Raw genomic sequence first — 18,505 nt, 5'->3', positions numbered from 1 at the left:
CTCTAAAGGATGGGCTTTTTGTTGCCACTTCACCCAGGCCCCTGGCAGAACAGTGACACAGCTCATGACACAGAAATCCCAGCATGAAAAGGACACCTTATGCATACACCTTCCCCTGGGCTTTTACTTGCAGTGAATTTGTTCGTTTCCACAGCTCTTTGAAACAATACCCACCTGATATTCAGAAGAAATCAGTTATTAAGATGCAGACATTAAATCTGAGCAAGACCTTCTCTGCACCCCTTGTTCACAGAAAAAACAAAACTACAACTCAGAGAGAATAGCAAGGATCTGACCTAGCTGAACTTTGAAGACTTTTTTTTTTTTTTCTTGAAGAGACCTCCATTCTATCTGTGTTGAGTACTCTTCAAAATCTGACACAAGGAGATGACCTACAGGATACAGTTAAAACATCTGAACATTCTCTGATCTTCAGTCAACCCACAGAAAATGCTACCTAAGCCAGACAAGCCAGAAAGAAGGTTATGCTGGTTAAAAACACTGCCTTTTGAGCAGGAAAGAAAACCAGCTACAAGAAAGCAGTGTATTACAAACTGAAAAGAAGAAAAGTTGTTGGTGTGGGTTATAAAGTGAGAAAGAGTAGGACATTAGTAAAAGAAGAAAACAGACCAGGAGCTGCAGCAACCGGAGGAGTTGATACAAGCAGAAGGGTTTGGTGGCCAGTGGCAATTACACAGGGAGCACACAGAGGGAGTTTTGCTCCTGAAAATACCAGGAACAGGCAGTTCCCACCAGCAGCCCATCACTGAGCAGCAATACTGGTATTCTTAATAGTACAAAAGAGCATTTGTTTACGCAAAAATGGTAATAGAATTCCAGTAGTAACTCAGGAGGAAAAGCCAAACCAGTTTGAATAGACCCGGCTAAGTAACAACTTGTACCACTCATACTCATCTGTGTTGCACCTCTAAATGCTGGATTTATGGCTTATCTGTGAGTGGACGCTTTTCATTGTCAAAATTATGGAAGAGCTGCAAAAAGATTTAATTGACAAAGAATAAAATAATCATCAGCGCTATTTCCAACTTTAAGGAAAACAGTGCCTGGCAGACTAATCTCATAGCTCTTCTTTTATGAGATTAAAAGTTTGGTTGACATATGCAATAAAGTCATCATAATATACTTAGACGCTACTATATTGTGGTTTCTGCAATGCATTTGACTTGGTACTAGATGAGATTTTGATTAAGATTTAGCAATAAAAAATCAATTCAGGAGACATTAACTGGATCAAACACTGGATAAACGATATGTCTCAAATGCGAGAGTAAATGTGAAACACTCGTCATGTAGATGTGCCTCAAATGGGGTCCTGCAGGGACCTGTTCTGAGCCCAATTCCGCTTAGCATTTTTTAAGTAACCTGGTAGGAAGCATAAAATCAGTATACATGGAGTCCAGAGGTTTGAACAATGATGAATAACAAAGAATATGGGTCAATGATCAAAAGACTGCTTGATGATCAATGCATAAAAAAATAAACTATGTTCCAATAGGGACCAAAATGTGAGGACATAAATCTATAGAAACATGAAGGGCAAGCCTTACTTAGAGTACTGTGATCCAGGAAACAGTAATTTTGGAAAAACAAACAAACAAACAAAAACAACAAAACAACCATCACCACCTGCTTGGTTGGCAGTGAATGTGACAAAAATATCAAAATGGTATACTTGGCTATATAAATATAATATCTGCTAGGGACAGAGAAGTTTAGTATCTTCTTATTCATTGATCATGAGATACTCTCAGTTTAGAAATTATGCTGAAAATTGGAGAGAGTTCACAGGAACCACAAGAATCAGGAAGATTTGGAAGACATATACAAGTAAGAGATCCCAGATTCTTTTAGTTCAATACACACACACTGTCTAACTGTAAGAAAATTGTAGAAGCCCAAATTAATATAAGAAACAACTTTAAAGCACAGTTCTTATAATATATTAAAGCCATATTTGGGCCATTTTATTCAGAATTTAATGGTTTCAAATCAGTAGTTGAATTAAATAGTGAATCAATCTACTTTAAGAAGTCCTTCAAATTACGTTCTCATATTGACCCTGTATAAACTCAAAATGTAGACTGATTGTTACAGATTATAGATGATTATATAAAGATTAGTATTGTCATGTGATACATCCTTTCATCTGCAGTAAACTGACAAATTCAAAGTGAAAACAACAACAAACAGTGAGGAGAGCTGGCCATGGTCACAAACTCCCCAGGATGACGGTAGAGTCTCCACTTGACACGCATTCAGCAGCACTCCTTCCAAAAGGATGTCACATCAGATCAATTGTGATTTCATTCAAGTCCTATATAATGGAGAGCACAGCAGATTTCAGCAGTATATTTTAGCCTCATTAGCCTGATACTAGCTCAAAAATTAAATCCTGTATTTTTCTGTAGAAAACTGTTAAACATGACTATACATTCTAGTCTGCTATTATAGCACTGTACATTACTAGGCACAGGGGACCCAAAATAAGACGGCCAATTTAATTTCATTCTGAATCTTATAACAATCCTCCAGGAATAACATGCATAATCCAATAAACCACCCAAATCTCCATAGTCTAATCACATTATTTTAAGCCCTTTTTAATCAAATTATTTTTTTCATTAATTACATTTATGCTGATTCAGATCAACACAAATCCTTAAATTTAGCTTAAATTTAGCAATGAAGTTCCAAAAAATCTATAGGATAAGGTAGTCAAATTGTTCTAATAGGACTGTTTTTCTTTGCCATTCATAAGTGAATTATTAAACATGTTGAGACAGAAGACAGAACCAAATATGAGCTATGTGGGCAAGCATTGTTTTAGTTGGTCTGTAATGTACTTGGGGTGAAATTTTGACTCAGGGCTGTTGTCTAAAGGTCCCAGCTTTCCATAAGAGAGAAAAGTAACTTCCAGCATATCTGAGAAAGTCATTAGCTCCTCAGAGGAAATCGTTTATGAATTTAGCAAAGTGTCTTTGAGGTGCAGGAGTTCATACAGCAGGGTACAAAAGGCACCACCTGCATGGGAGCCCAAGACACAGATCCCTGTGGCACCCTGCTGCCCCAGGGCTCTTCTGGCGTGGGAGGCTGCGGGTTCATCTCCCCACAGGCTGTGGCCTTCGGTGGTCCTCTCTGTGCTTTGCTGTCCCCTGCCAATAAGATTCCTCACAAACACAGGTTTAGGGAAAACTTTCTGATAGCTCCTCTATGTCAAAGCGCACATACAGCTAGCCACGTGTGTCTGTATGTATACTTATGTTCAACTATTTCTGAAGGATTTTACTTCCATCTACAGGGGGCTGTGGATATTTTTTTTATTTGTTTGGTCAATGTTGTTTTCTGTTTGTTCTCTTTAGCAACTAGGCACACATTCCAATATTAACTATTTTCACCTTCAGCACACTTAGGCTGACAAGCTAAGCTGAGGTGTAAGTTATACCTGCTGATAAAATCCCAGCCCACGGAGCAGCCACACCAAGCCATGAACCGTGCTGCTACACTCTGGTACAGAAACGCAGAGTTAGAGGGCTAAAACTGACATGCAAGTGATGGGGGATTACGGGGATCTACTTGGCAATTGTCTAATGAGCTAAATGTCTGCCTCGGAAGCAAAGATTTTTCCAATACTACAGAGAAAACAAATAAGAGACAGCTGTGGAAGCCTCATTAAATCAGATTACCTGAATCTAATAAGTAAGGATAATTTTTTATTTTTTTTAAACCAATGCAGACTCTGAATGTTTGCATTACTCATCAAAAACAGGAGTAAATGGTGCAGGTCATGAGTGCTTGTTAAGCTTTCACAGCAAATTGCAGCATCATAAACATCTGATTTATTTAAAGAATAGTTGATTTACTCTGGAGAGGTGTTAAAATTTTTATCTTATTTCTCCAAAGCTACCTACCTTCAGGGGCAGAACTCTCCTACTCCCAGGAGCTCAAGTCAAATTTTGCTTGTTTATTTACTTTTTAAAAAAATAAATAAAGATTGCAGTTGTAATGTAATGTCACATATTTTGTTAAGCCATTATCATTCCTTATTCTCACCAGTGAATTAGCTGCATGCCTGAGTGTTATGGTCCCCTGGGTTTCACACAGCACATGCATTGTTATGGCTGAAGTGTATCACCTACCTGGCATAATAGCTTCCATCCGGCTAATATTTGTACATTATAAATTAGTGGCAGTAAGGGTAGTAAAAAAAAAAAAATCTAACCACAATACAATTATACTGTAACTGCAATATAACAGTGTGCTTACTGGTTTACGCTTCTTTTGCAAGGACTCAGTGGTTTGCACCCAGGCTGCAGAGCAGTTGGGTTTATTTCTGCCTGAAAGCACATAAGCCCCTGAAAGCAAGACCTGATTTACAACTCTCAAAAGACTTTATGTAGATACATCTTAATTCCTTCCCAGTGATGTTGTGCCACTTGCCTGGACATGTGAAGCAGGCACAGGGCTCAGAGAGGGTGAGGATGGGTCCCTGCCACAGCGGTCACCGCACTCCCCGAGCCCCTGCCCCTCTCACCATCCCCAAGCTCCGCTTGTCATCAGGCTCAGCTGCCACTAGCACCAGCAGGCGTGCTCCCAAAGCCAACCCGAATGAGACCGAACAGACATCTGTTAAATACCAGCAGTGCTTGATTCTGCGAATAGTGGCAGAAGTGTGGCATGAGTGAGCCATGCCTCAAACGCTGGGACAAAGTGAGTGACTTAGAGTTATGCTGCAGAGAATTAAGCAAAAGCCACACATACCAAGCAGACATTGCACTTTCTACATTCATACACAGTCACAACAAGGCTGGAAGCTACTTACAGAGAGCACAAAAAAAAATAAGGAAAGGTATTTGCAGGAAATTGGTGTTAACCACTGTAAACCACTTTTCATTGGACAAAAATCAGCTCAGGAGTCAAAGCCCATTCAATGGGTCCTTTAAAACAGCTTACAATTTGCAACAACTGTGTGATTTAGCAGTTGCTCATTTGAAACTTTAATATTACAAACACTTACACACACACATTTAGTCTCCATGGTCATGCAGTTCATCTGTTAATATTCTTTCCAGCATAAAAGAAGTGTGCCTGGACATTTGTTCAACCAACAACTCCTCAAATCCTTTTTAAGCACCACTGTTCCGGCTTTTGAAGACGTCCACAGCTAATACCCATATTGTCAGTGTGCTTTTACATAAGTAAACATGTTTAAAAAAAAAAATAAGGAAAAGCCTTTTTCTTATTCTAAATGAATTTTCTCTCTCTTTTCTTCTTTCTTGTTATTTTTAATCATTCCTTTAAGCAGGTGCATGATGAACAAACACTCCCTGACACACTGCTCCACGGTACACAAGGTTAAAAGGCTGCAGGACTTGCTAACTCCTTGGAAAAAGAGAGGAAAGGCAGACAAGGAAGCGCCCTGCCAGAGAGCTGGGCAGCAGCAGGTGTCCCGCACAGGGGGGTGAGCCGGGAACACAGCCTTCTCTCAGGTGGGACTGCTCCAAACCCAGAGTATTTTGAAGAAGCCAACTTTAAAGGTCCATTTTCCACAAATGATACTGTATTTTTGCCAGCTGGTAATCAAAGGAAAATCATAATGCTGTAAAGATGCTATTTTGCTATATTTTTTTTAATGTGTCTGTCTCTTAGTGGAAGATTAAAGAGGACAATAATTAAAAAATCATATTTTCTGAAAATTACAGAATTCATTTGCTTTGCCTGCCAGCTTTCAATTTCAAAGCTCTTCATGAAATTTCCAGTCTTAACACTAAAGCAAAGCTTTATGCGATAAAGGGCAGACATATTTTATATCTGTTCAATTATAATAATGAAGACTTTGCTAATGCATTTAAAAGAACTGCAGTATAATCAATGCTGTATCCAGAGAACTGCTTTGTTGTACCCAAGAGAATTTGTCTGTCTTAATTAAGTCTCCTCTCTCAGATGCAGAACATAGTGACTCTTCTATGTCAAGTACCTTATATAATGGCACAACAGCTCTACTTTTTGCATACGGCATACACTGCTTTCTGGTGCAGTTTCTAGCACTACAATCACACTTCTTAAAGCAGAAACAGAGAAAACAGAGTTTGGACAGTGTCTTTTTATATGCTGAGTGGTATGCACAAGCTTCAGTCCTGTGTTTTACCAAGGAGACCAAGAGTAAAGTATGAATGCCCTAATATTATCTGTAGTCTGAATCATAAATAGTCTTACTTCATACAAACTTACCGGGATGACAATGAAAGCAGTGTCTAGACCACAGAACAGTGTTTGAAGTTCATGAAAATCCTACTCCTACTTATACCTTATTTTCTAGACCTGTTCTTTCAAGATATATTTGGAACCAGAAGAAAGCATGAAACACTGTAGTAGCAACAGATCATTTACAGCTAGATTGAAAAAAAAAAAAAAACTATTAGAACTACCACAGACAATAAACTCCATAGCTCATTTATTTCAGTGGTTTTTGTTTCTGCTGTTCTCCAGTTTTGAATCAATATTGAAGCTTATGGAAAATGTTTTCATCTTCCTGCTTATATATGAACAAAATGACTTAAAGTTGTTTGTGTTGTGTTTTTTTTCCCTGACAATATTTTCAGCTGGGATCATTATCAACCAAGAGAAGAAAAACGATCAGCTTTCTGCATGCAGTTAAGAAGAAAACATTTTTTCACTATGTATTGCAGAACACAATGCATTTCTAATTCATTTTCCAAAACCAGCTAATTTCTGCAAAGGAGTTTCTCACCTACCAGGTATATTGAGGCATGTTGGATACTCTGCAGTTGCTGAATATTTGTCCCTTGATCAAAGCGCACTGTTGTGCCTCAGCAAATTGAAACGGCATTATCACCCTCACGAAAAATTAATGCTTCATCCAGCAACCATTTGCCACTTCAATATGCCAGCATCCTAAAACACAAACACTAGTGCAAGTGCTCCAAATCAAGTGTGGTCGCTCAGCCAGCACTGTGCACGAGCACACACACAGAGACTTCAGCTTGTGGTGCTTCTTGAGCTACCCACAGTCGTGCAGGAATTGCAGGGCAGAGCAGCAATGAACGCTGCCAACACCGTTATACTGACCCACAAAACCACCCCGCTGTTTTCAGAGATTGTGCTTTTTTCTTTTTTTTTTTTTTTAAATGAGTCCTACATGTTCCATGAATCACTGCTGCACAGTAGGATTACATCAGCACGTAGAGAAAATAAGTCAGTTGTCTTAGTAAAACCAGGCTTTTCTTTGCAAGTGCAGAAACAATACCGCACACTAGTTGTGAATACTTTTTGAACTAGACTGCTCAAGATGTCTTCAGTAAAAAAGTACACACATCTGACGATGACCTTTTTCATTTTTGACCATAAACAGGAATTGAGGGAAAGTAAGAGAAATGGACTGGAAACCTGTTAACCTAAACCATACATTTGACCGTAAGTTTTATAACAATTAAGCAGGGGGAAAAAATGATTCACTTTAGCTAACACCAAGTGTTGGTTTCATGCCTAAAATGTTTCAGCGTAATAGGTTTTTGTTGCTCTTTTCTTCTTTCTTTTTTTTTAAATGTCCTTGTTCATGCAATACCAGAAGAGACGCACAGAAGTGCCCTGTTACTTCTGCCATTTCCTTTCTGTGTGCTTCACAGAAGTGATGACACAAAGTTTATTTCATAGTTTTGTGCAGAGCTGGTGCAATGGAAAAGCAAAATCTCTCACAAGCAGTTTGTATGCAGAGCTTCACTAAGAAAGTGACACGTTGCCCATAATTTAACCAGAATTTTCAGAAACAGAAAATGTCTACGAGATGCTGGTGTTTATGCTAAGAATGGGACTAAAAGGCCTGGAAAATCTTTTCACTTGTTTTCCTATGTAAGCCTGTGCAGTTTCTTGACCAAAGAGACAGACAACATTTGGCAAATAAATATATTTTAAATACACATCCTGGACATGTTTATACTCCATTTGTGAATAACAGAGAATCAAGAACAAAGCCATGTTCAGTCCTGTGACTTGTCACGACCACATGGGTAGGAGGAGCATATGTGTGCAGCCGTGTGAGCACACACCACATGCCAACACACACCTAAGCAGGAGCCTCAGAGGGACTTCATCACCTCCTTCTCAAGCGCATTTTGTAACAGAAAAAAAAAAAAAAGCCAATGAACCAAACCGAAAAACACCTTGGTACATCCTGGGCCGTTCCAAAGCAAGTACTCTCTTCCACCCAAATGTCTCCATGAAGCCCAGAGAGCAGTCACATCTCCCAGGGATGATCAGGCGGCATCCAGAAGAGGAAAGAGAAACAGAACAAGAGGAAGAACTCCAGCTGAGAGAAACTGGGAATATCAGCACAAAACTTCTCTCCTTATAATTACGTTGGTAGAGTAACAGCAGAATTAGACAAAAGGAGCAACCAGAAGCCCCTTCCAGCATAGGTTGCTACTGTTTGGATTAATCAGATAGAGCTGTTCTTGAAACCAATACATGAATTGACATTAGTTCAGTCTGCATGTATAATTTCAATTCATTCATTTTTCACACCAAATAATGTCAGATTTTAATTAAAATCTTTTAACTGAAAATTAAAATGTCAGTGGTGATGTACAGTTGGTACTGAACAGATTTATTTTGTCCCTAAAATAAAAGAGCAAAAGTTTCAAGCAATACTTTGGTCAGCCAGCATCAGGGACTGACTGCCATCAAATCAAGTCCTGGGGTCGTATTTTCTCTCTAAACATACATTTTGCTGCCAGTTACATGCTTGGACTACCAGATAAAGGACTACCCAGATAAAATGTTATTCTACTAGCAGAGGGATGTAAAAGAGAATAGCTCCTAGACGCTGTATATTAGCACCGTGTGTGTCTAATGCATGCCTTAAGACAAACAGCTTTCTCACTCATCAGACAAAAGACTGCCACTCGGCAAAACCAAAGCCTTGAACTCTTTTGTTTTTGACATGCTCAGCTGGCTCTCTGGATGTCTGTGATTGCAACATTTTTCTCACCGTGTCTCACTAGGATCCTGAAATGGCTGAAATACAAGGAAGTCCCTCAGGCTCCTAAAATCAGAGCTCCTAAAATCAGGGTGCGAACGGTACTGCGCCATCAGTCAGCAGCCGCCTGCTTTCCTCTCCCTGCCCTTGCCTCTGCGCTCTACTCCCACAGCAACTGCTCCAGCTCCACAGAGGACTACACCAGGATCCCAAGGGGAAGTCCATGTCAGTCTGTTATTAATCCAGAAAAAACAGAAGTGGCCACTCCTAAGCGTGCGTGCTACCTGACATTGCCATCTCCCTGTGTGCCTGTGTTATGAGAACAGTTTCCAGGACCGTCCCGACAGGGTTCACTTGCCACGAACTAGATGCTGGCTTTGGTCTGAATTTCTAGATCCACGTGTGGTTTGGCCAAGCCCCTAGCACACCCAGTCGGGCCCTGCCTATGCTGATGGCCATTTGCGGAGACACCTCTTCTGATTCCACAAATGAAGCCCATTCCATGGCTTAACTTTGTTTTGGGGCTACAAATTAAATGAGAATGACAATAAAACATCACATATTGCCACGTACACTTACTGTGAATGGAGATGTGAATGCGCAAATGAGAACTAGGCCATGAGTTGTAGAGAATAAGTCAAACAAAAAAGAAAAGACAGATACATGAAGGAATTATAAACACAAAGGAAAAGTCATTAAATCCATGCAAAAGGGGACAAGCTAAAGAGCTTTTGATACCTGGCTCACACTAACTCTCCCTCCCCTTTACACATGACCTGAAAAAAGAAACTTCCCTTCTCCGTTGAGCACGTTTACTTCCTGACAAACATTACTGAGGATTGCACTATTAAAGTCGATAAAAGGAGAGTAGTTTAATCACTAGAGCTAGTTTGGGGTTTTTGATGAGGTTCTGATGCTCAAACGGCTAATAGCTCGAGCCTAATTTTCTGGCAATTTTTTTCCTACTCTCTCAGCAACTGCATTTATCGCCTTTTCCATTCCTGAGATATCTAACATCACTGTACCTGTCAGGTGCTGGGGACAGAAAATGACTTCTCTGCAGCATTAGAAAGGCTGAAAAAAGAAAATGAATATTACTAACGGGCAGCTCCAGTGCTGCTGTTCCTCCAGGATACGGCAATTCCACAGAGCTGAATTACATTACATATTTGCACATGGCAATTTGCTCTGTACAGGAAATATTCCTCCTCCCTGAGTCTTGCTGTTAAAACAGATCAGCTGGGGAAAAAAAAAATAAAAAAATAAGAGGTTGGAATGGGAAAAAATTACCAGCCTGGGGAGAGTGCAAGCACATCCCCACAGAGCACTGAACACAGGACTGCAGAAAAGCACCCGCAGCTCCTGTCCTCGAGAGCCACGGACAACCTGAGCCAACCCCCAGCCATCCCCTAGGGCAGAGTCCCTGCCATGCCACCAGGGCACGTTTCTCTGCCCAGAAACGATGTGGACAACCCCACACCTTCTGGGGGTGAATGTTTCCCCACAAAGCTGCTGGTCCTTCACAGCCCCGCTGCCAGAGCTATTTAATAAACCACAAGTAGACTTCAGGCTTGAAATTTCACAGGGATGTTTAGACTGAGAGCTCACACAGTGACATACTTCTGGCTTTGAACAAGACTGTGAAAACCTATCTTTGGTCGTTTACACATCCTCTCTTCTAGTGTGAGACCTGCCATCTGCCTACCACCGTTTGCCAGTTACGCTGCCGTACCGCCAGCCACGGTGCCGCCGCCGCACTGCTGTCACGCAGACAGACAAACCCCCTTGGTGCTTCCTCCCGCAGGCTGCTTGCGGGATGGTGAGCAGGAGCGGCATCTCCGCCAGACCCAAGTCCCAGACCTCTCCCTCAGCAGCCCTGGTGGGATAAATTCAGCGCCTATGGGGAACCATGACATTCAGAAATACCTATGTTTTTTCAGAGGTGCTGCCACAATGATTTTACTCTCATGTGGGGCTCTCAGCAGACTTTCCAACTAAGTAAGCCCCCAGGGTTTGTCCATACTAACCATGCCCCAAAGGAGCAGGTGAGGGGCCAAGGGCCCAATCTGAATTTCTTCCAGCTGAGCTGTGAGAACAACGCATAGAGAAACAGCAGCTGAGGGTCAGATAGGATGCTAACAGAGCTGGCACACAGCAAGTTAATGTCTCCTGCTCTTTCCTCACCTGCCCAGACACAAACGTGCACCGCACACTGTTTAAAAACAGAGGTAATTTGAATTAAATAGTAGTCTTAACACCTTCCAGGAACAATCTTGCAAACAGAACCAAGCATTGAGATGCATTTTATTCAAATCCCTGCAAGTGAACACCTGGCCCTGCTGTAACACCACTGCTCTTGCCTCGCCTTAGTTATTCCATTCCCATTGTAGGATGCTATTTACCTCATTCCCTGCGCAACATAAAAGCCATTTCTCCAGTTAAACTCTACATTATAGATGGTTATTCTCTTCTTTATCATGAGCCCACTAATAGATGATTTCACACCAAGACAAAGCATGCAGCTGAGCCACAAGAAAGGCAGTAGAGAACCAGCCCTGCTCAGGTCCAGCACCTCTCCCAGGATTTCCCACTGCCTGCAGGGTCCGACTGGCCGTACATTGCCACCACTGCACTGCCTGCGCTATTTCCATTCACTGGAGAGAGGGAGAGGCAGCAAATCGGTGCAGCAGTGATGTACTGATGTGATGTATGCTCCCCTCCAGAAGCTCAGTGCCTCTGAATATGAAAATGTTAAAGCCATGTTTTTGATAAGCATGACAAATCACATAAAGTCATTACAATTTTATTAGAGGAAACATTTTCAAATGCATTGATTAAATTAGGAATAATGACTTGGACCTGAAGATATAAACCTCCAATTTCATCATCACTAATGACCTCCTGAAATAGCAGGGAGGAAGTCAGCATCTTAAGGGTCGAGACAAAGAGTGCACAGCACACACCAGCAGCCCTCCCATCAGCCTCACAGCAATGGGCAAAACCCATCATGGAGACAGAGACTGCAGAGAGCCAAATCACAATCCATACGTTAAATTACTTGAGCTGTTTTTAACCTCTGTTTGAAATGACTGAGCTTACAGACTCCAGCAAATATTGAAACACCTTCTTTAAGCAAACAGCAGCTTATATAAAACATTAGCTGTTATTCTCTGCCTATTCACAATGAAGTGCACTGAAAATTAAATGTATTCAACCTGTAATTGTCTCCTCGATACAAATGGTGCACACCTTCCAATTTAGAAGGGGCATGCATACATCTCACATACCAAACTGCTAACTCCAAAAGAAGAATCCCAAACAAGAAAGAGTGAAATGAATGTACACTGTGTTTGTCAAAATACAGAAAGTAATCTGGGGGAAAAGCAAATTGTTCTTCCCTCAACTCAAAAATTATCACCATCTTTACTGTTTTCTGAAAAATCAGTTAAATGAAAAAGATTGCTGATGGAACAATTTCTTTAACAAAGGTTGCGCTTTTAAGTTAGATATTAATAGGGAAGACTACAATGACAAACAGTACATCAGTGTGGAGAAACAGAATTATCTGAGTGCTTTCTCCCACCTTCCTCCTTTTCAGCAGATTGCAGATTTATGTGCTTCTCCTTCTCACAAGGACTACATCACAAGACAATGCATGATTCATTCATTTGTTCATTAAACTTCACCAGCGTAGCATCATCTGTCAGGTAAATGGGAAACACATCCAGACAATATACTGCTGTGCATTAACCCTTTTCCTGCCTGCCTCACTATGACAGAGCTCAAACACAAGAAAAAGGCCTTATCTCAAACAGGGAAGATGCAGCTTAACCCATTCAAGACCCAAAACCCTTCAAGACCCAAAACTCATGCAACCCGATGGGGCCTTCTTCAGAGTACTCTGCATGGTGAAAAACAAAGTTTCAGAGCTTCAGCTCTGAAGCTCCAGGACACAGAAGCAGTGAGGGGCTTGCTGGCTATGTACACCTTCCTGCAAGCTAGAAGCTGGGAGGATGCTCTTCTGCACATCCCCATAACCTCCAGGAGCACAAAACAATGAACAAATAAAATCTCACATGTATTCAAGAACAAGAGAGAATGATTCACCCCACACATCCTATGCAAATGTGGTCCAAAAGTCCAAACAACTAATCATTTGACCACTACTATCAGATTTTTTTTTTCCTTAAAATGTAATTCCAGCTTCACAGTGCAAGTTTGGTTGCTTTTTCGTCCCTTTCCTTTCAGCTAGGAATAAACACTCTATTATTAGTCTGTATCTATCATTACGTTTGTGGTGTGTGCAAACGTTGATGGGTGGGTTTTTTTGCTACATAAATCTCTGTTCTGTTGTAACAACTAGGAACCACATCTTATAAATATACTGCACTGCACACATTAAATATTTAGATCAAGCAAAAAGAAAACACTGGCTACACACGTATATTAAATATCTGAGAGTAAAGAGAAAATAATGCGTGTTAGCGTAGCTGCAGAACATTATAATTGAGTCTGACCTCCACCTCTCAAGCCCCCAAGTTTCAGCCTTTTTCCATACTTGTCGTGTTCTTTATCTTTTTTCATTGTAAATAGTCTTCATTTCCAAGCTCTTCCTGTCTATTTTTTCCCTTGAACTCACCTCTGAGAGACTTAATGAGGACAGAAAATTGAATGGTGAGTACATTTTGCACCTTATTTGAAAGCACGTTTCTCACAAGTCTGCCTTGTAGGTAAGTCCTTCTCTTTTCTATAAAAATATTTGAAAGAAACAACATGGAAGGGACTAACAGCAGCCCAGGACTTGGGCACAGACTGGTGCCATTCAGCTTCCACGGGAAGATTTACTCCAGCTCTACACTGGTACAGGGTGAACTGCTGTAACACAACTGTGGCTGCCACGGCCAGGAATCAGGACCGATCTGTTATCCCTCCGTGGATCACAGCTGGACTCCTGCTGTCTAACAGGCACTTCTAATCACAGCAAGCAGTCACGCAGCAAACGGCCTGATAGCAATCAGCAGATCATCACTGGAAAGGCCAGCACCCAAATCTGAACCTGCATGGCCACCTACACTACTCCCCTGCAACTTTCATGATACACATCATTTTGGTTGTTTATATATGGCCACGAGTAAAACTCACCTACCAAAAAACCACCCCGCAAGTCAGCAGTGCCAGCATGTGAACATCCTCTTTATATTTTGTAAGTCATGCTGATGTTGAACAGCCCCATGTAAATCACCTCCTTAAGTGCCTGAGGTCTCAAAGGAATGCAGGAGAGTGATCTACGGGGAGGGAGTTTTTAAACAAGCCTGTGGCTCCTAAAAAATGAACAGCAACAAAAGCTAACCGTGAAACCTTTGGTTGATTTCAATGTACAAATTCACCACGTGGCCACTCCATGCAGACAGGGGAGGGGGAAGCAGAGCAGGAATTTCACGCACCAGATTTCAGCCTGGGGCGAACCCCTGCTGCTGTGTGCTAACCTGCCGGTCGCGGTCTTGGCACAAAAGCCAGCAACCCCCCAGAGGTCCTTACTGTGAGCACACACCTGCACACAGCATCGGGAGGATTCCCTGCCAAACCCCTTAATACGGCAGAACACAAAGTAAAGGTTAGCTCAGATGAGCATTTGGGACACCAAGGCTGCATCTCCATAGCTGTCAGTTCTCCAGTGGCAGCCAGATGGGTTCGAGCACCAGTCGGAGAGATTTGGCTTTACTCAGGTCATAAGCCTCCAGTGCTGCACATAACTGGCTCGTGCTGACATGTGCTTCCCCTGGTGAAGTATGATGCTTTATCTTGTTTTGCTTTTATTAACAACAACAAAAACATAGAAAAATTACTGTTCAAAATCAAATACTCATCCCACAGTGGGCCACTATTTGCATGTGGGTTTTCTTTCTTGTCTCCCAGAGCTATCCAGTTGAAAATTAATTCATAGGCCTGCCCTCAGAAATGCAACACTAGCCACAGAGGAAGAAGACATCAGCTAACATGAAATAAACCACCTTTGGCAGAACACACTGGGGTGCAAGCTTGGGAACATACAGCTACAGGAGTAGTAGGAAACAGAAACAACTAATTATCCTAAAAAAAAAAAAACTGCACACTTAAAACTTCCCTTTTTATTGCTTACTGCCATAATTAGTGGCTAGTAAATACTTGCCTGGTTGCAGCATCTAGGTGTTGCAACAGGGAGTTGGAAAACACCGTGTTAGCACTGTATGAATAAAAAGAGGCAATAGCTGGCCTAAAGGCTTTACTGTTAATATTGCTCTATTTCCCATTTCATCAGTTACATTATTCACATACAATAACTGTCCAGCTAAACACAAATGACTCAGAGCAGTAAGAGCAAGTAACAGAGCTTGAGATAAAGCCTACTAATAACAGTGGCTTTCTCATCCCTGTCACTGAATGCATTGTTTGGTGAATGGGGAGAGTTTAAGGCATTTCCCATGCAAGGCACAAGTCATTTTTAAATCCAACTGGAAAAGAGTTTGTGAAACATGGAAGTATATTTAATTGCAAAATGGACTCAAGTTGTGCATTAAATCAACTAACCTTATCAAGCTCGGTTCATCTGTAATTCTCACTAAGCGCAAAAAGGGAAAGCAGGTGGGAAGCGACTTGAAGTGCCTTTAAGCTTCCCATTGATGTACTCTAAACAAAAGGTTTGGGGTTTCTGTGGAAAGAGCAACAAACCCACGAGGGCTCCGTGAAGGGGTGTGCATCACTGGCATTCCCACGAGCCTCCCTCCACTCCCAGCACTGCGTCTGTGGGAGCGAAGCGCCTGGTCCCACCGCAGCGGCATGGGGGGGTGCGCACAACGGGGGCAGCCTTGCTCGGGGAGTAGCGGCGTTAACGCTGCCCGCTGCCACAGCGGTCTGCCCAGCAGAGGGCACGGCACTTTGTGCTGAATTTAACACCTGTACCACATCGTTCAAGGTCTCCTTTTAAACTGTGTGCTACACGCAAATTTTTATATTAAGTTTTAAGAAACAGAAAACAAAGGTTTAACAATGAAACTGTCTGTGATCCTTAACCTATAACTGATTTTCCGTGATGTCGCTTTAATCTCTGTATGCAGCAGATACATTCTAGACTGGAACTTGGCCTCTCCAGCAAACCACGTGCCCATGGCCGGTGCCTCAGGAGGACGAGAAGCTTTCACCCAGTATCAATGCCCCTGAGAGACTGGCGGCAAGTCCCAGCTCCCAGGCCAAGGGGTGCAGTTTGACAGTGATGGGGTGGCAATCATGGGAGGACTAAGGGAAGGCAAGGACACACAATTTCCCTTCACGCACCTGGCAGTTTCACCAGACGGTGACGCCGGCTGCCGCAAGCGGAAGGCATGACCCGGCCCGCAGGATTGCACCTTCGGGAAACATGGGCATCGCTCCCACCCATCTGCCATGGAGCATGCGGGGCCTTCCAGGACCAGAAGGAGAAGCAGGAGACCGACTCCGTCGCAGTGCAGTGCTCGGGTAACAGCTGCTGCTGCACCTCCCGGGGGCTGCACCCAGCTGCACATTTCGAGACGCCCTGGTCTGGGTCTGCTCGCAGGGAGATTTGCCAAGGGGAAGGCAGCTGGCAAAAGCCAGTAAATCCTTCAGCTCAAACTAGCAGACATCCTGCTGGACCCCCACCAGCTCTGATGGTGGGTCAGATTAAGAGCTCTGCACTCCAGGTAGATCATAAAAAGAGATTAAAGCAACACAGCCAATGAGACAGTTTACCTGCTCAGGCAGAACAATTTCTCCTCCAGATTAATTTCTGCCTTCCTCCACTCACTGGAGGAGACTGAAACTTGGCCCTGAGTGGGAGGCACCTGGGTGCCTCAGTGCGAGGCAAGGGAGAACCGCAGCCAGAACATAGCAGGGCACAGCTGGGGAGTCCTCGCATCCCCCTCCTGCACTCATCCTCCCAGAGGGAAGCCACCCAACGGGACAAGCACGCTCCCTTTTGCAGCCCTTACCAGTGTTATCAGACACAGATCCATAGGCTGCAATGAAAATGTAAGTGAGGGGCTTTAAAAACAAAAACATTTAGTTGAACAATCATTTCAATGGTGTTCAGAGAGTCTATCCAGTGTGACTGTGGAGGTCCCTCAGACTGGGAGATTTTCTCTGCTCCTTGCAAACATGGCTTTGACTGACAAGGGAGCATGAGACAAGCGTTAGCAATATGCCTCATTAAACTTTGTCAATAATGCAACAAGGAAGCCAGAAGAAGCAGCTGAGATGTGAGAACAGCAGGCAGAGATACCGACAAGATGATGCTGTTGCTTTCCTCTAAGGACAGCCATGACCTACCCAAGCTCCAGAGATGGTCATCTGTCTTGTCAGCATTCCCATCTTCCCCCGCAAGGCTCATTATCCCTTAAATTTCTCCATCAAAAGGCATAAGAAAAAAAAAAGAAGGGACAGAGCAACTGCCTATAAGCTGTGCAACTACTGATTGTATGTGAAGTCTGTATGGGCTATGTTTTTCCCTACAATTTGCAGAGCACCACTCAGCTGAAGGCTACTGAAGCTGAAGTCAATGAAGTCAATGAAAAGGCAACCTTGTTAAAGGAACCCACTGTCCAAGCCTCAAGCTTATCTACACAAGCACTTTGAGCCACAATTTGAAGCAAAGGAACACACTCACCCACTCCCACATCCACATGCCTAACATCTGTGTTGCCCTTCACAGCAGGTAACTAATTAAAGCAGGACAGAAACACCAACACCCACTTAACCCACTACTTAGTGGATCAAGATTTTGTGGGTGTTAGTTGACTTTTCTAGGGAAATGCACTGTAATCATGAAGAAGCTTTACACGACTTTCTTCAAAAGCATCCAGTTTTTTCTTCTAAGCTGAAAACCTGATAGGTTGATACTACTAATGCACTGGAAACATTTGCCATACAGTGCCTCAAAACCCTTACTCTGTTTAGCAAAGTCTGAGGTTTCTGTTACTGCACCAGCAATCTCAAGAGAAAAGCAAGATACAGAATCTGCAGTCTCCTATCTGCAGCATTTCCCCTGTAACTACTGCCTACTATACCCTCTGCGTGGTGCCTCAATGTATGTATACCTGACTTTGAATTTACTATAAATTCTTTACAGATCATAATTCTGAACTGTTTCCTGTAGACAAACTTTCATCTTTCAATCTGATTGTCTTCTACTGTGTGACAGTTAAGTATAACATCTGAGCCCTGAGGTCAGATGATTAACATTTATTTCAAGATTATGCCTAACAGAAAGCAACAGCTCACAGCAGGAGCTCATGTGAACAATTAAAAAGACAACAGAGGAGCCTTTCTCAATTGTCAAGTGGCCATTCATGGTTTTGAAGTCTGCTAAGCATGTTGGTCTGCAACTTGAAGTGAAGACAGTTTGCTGATGAACATCCTTTTATAGAAGTAGCTTCTGTTTAACTGCACAGGTGTGACAATACATTTGGGCTCATCTGACAATAACAACAAACTGTTTTACAC

At 42.4% G+C, this 18,505-nt stretch overlaps 1 protein-coding gene and 1 long non-coding RNA gene across 8 annotated transcripts in view; both read right to left on the bottom strand.

The window, feature by feature from the left end:
* The window catches only part of PLCL1 (phospholipase C like 1 (inactive)), a 205,138-nt gene that overhangs the window by 59,730 nt on the left and 126,903 nt on the right, over positions 1 to 18,505 (bottom strand). The gene's annotated exons all lie outside the window — the stretch shown is intronic.
* Positions 786 to 18,499, bottom strand: LOC310902114. The gene is made up of 2 exons (XR_014586501.1): positions 4,780 to 18,499; positions 786 to 2,335 (listed from the first exon to the last, which is right to left on the bottom strand). It is a non-coding gene; the product is annotated as an uncharacterized lncRNA (long non-coding RNA).

This window comes from Anser anser, assembly GCF_964211835.1.
Source record: "Anser anser genome assembly, chromosome: 6".
NCBI classification, from domain to species: Eukaryota; Metazoa; Chordata; class Aves; order Anseriformes; family Anatidae; genus Anser; species Anser anser.
The sequence above is the reverse complement of the archived record's forward strand: the minus strand, read 5'-3'. Positions and strand labels throughout refer to the sequence as shown.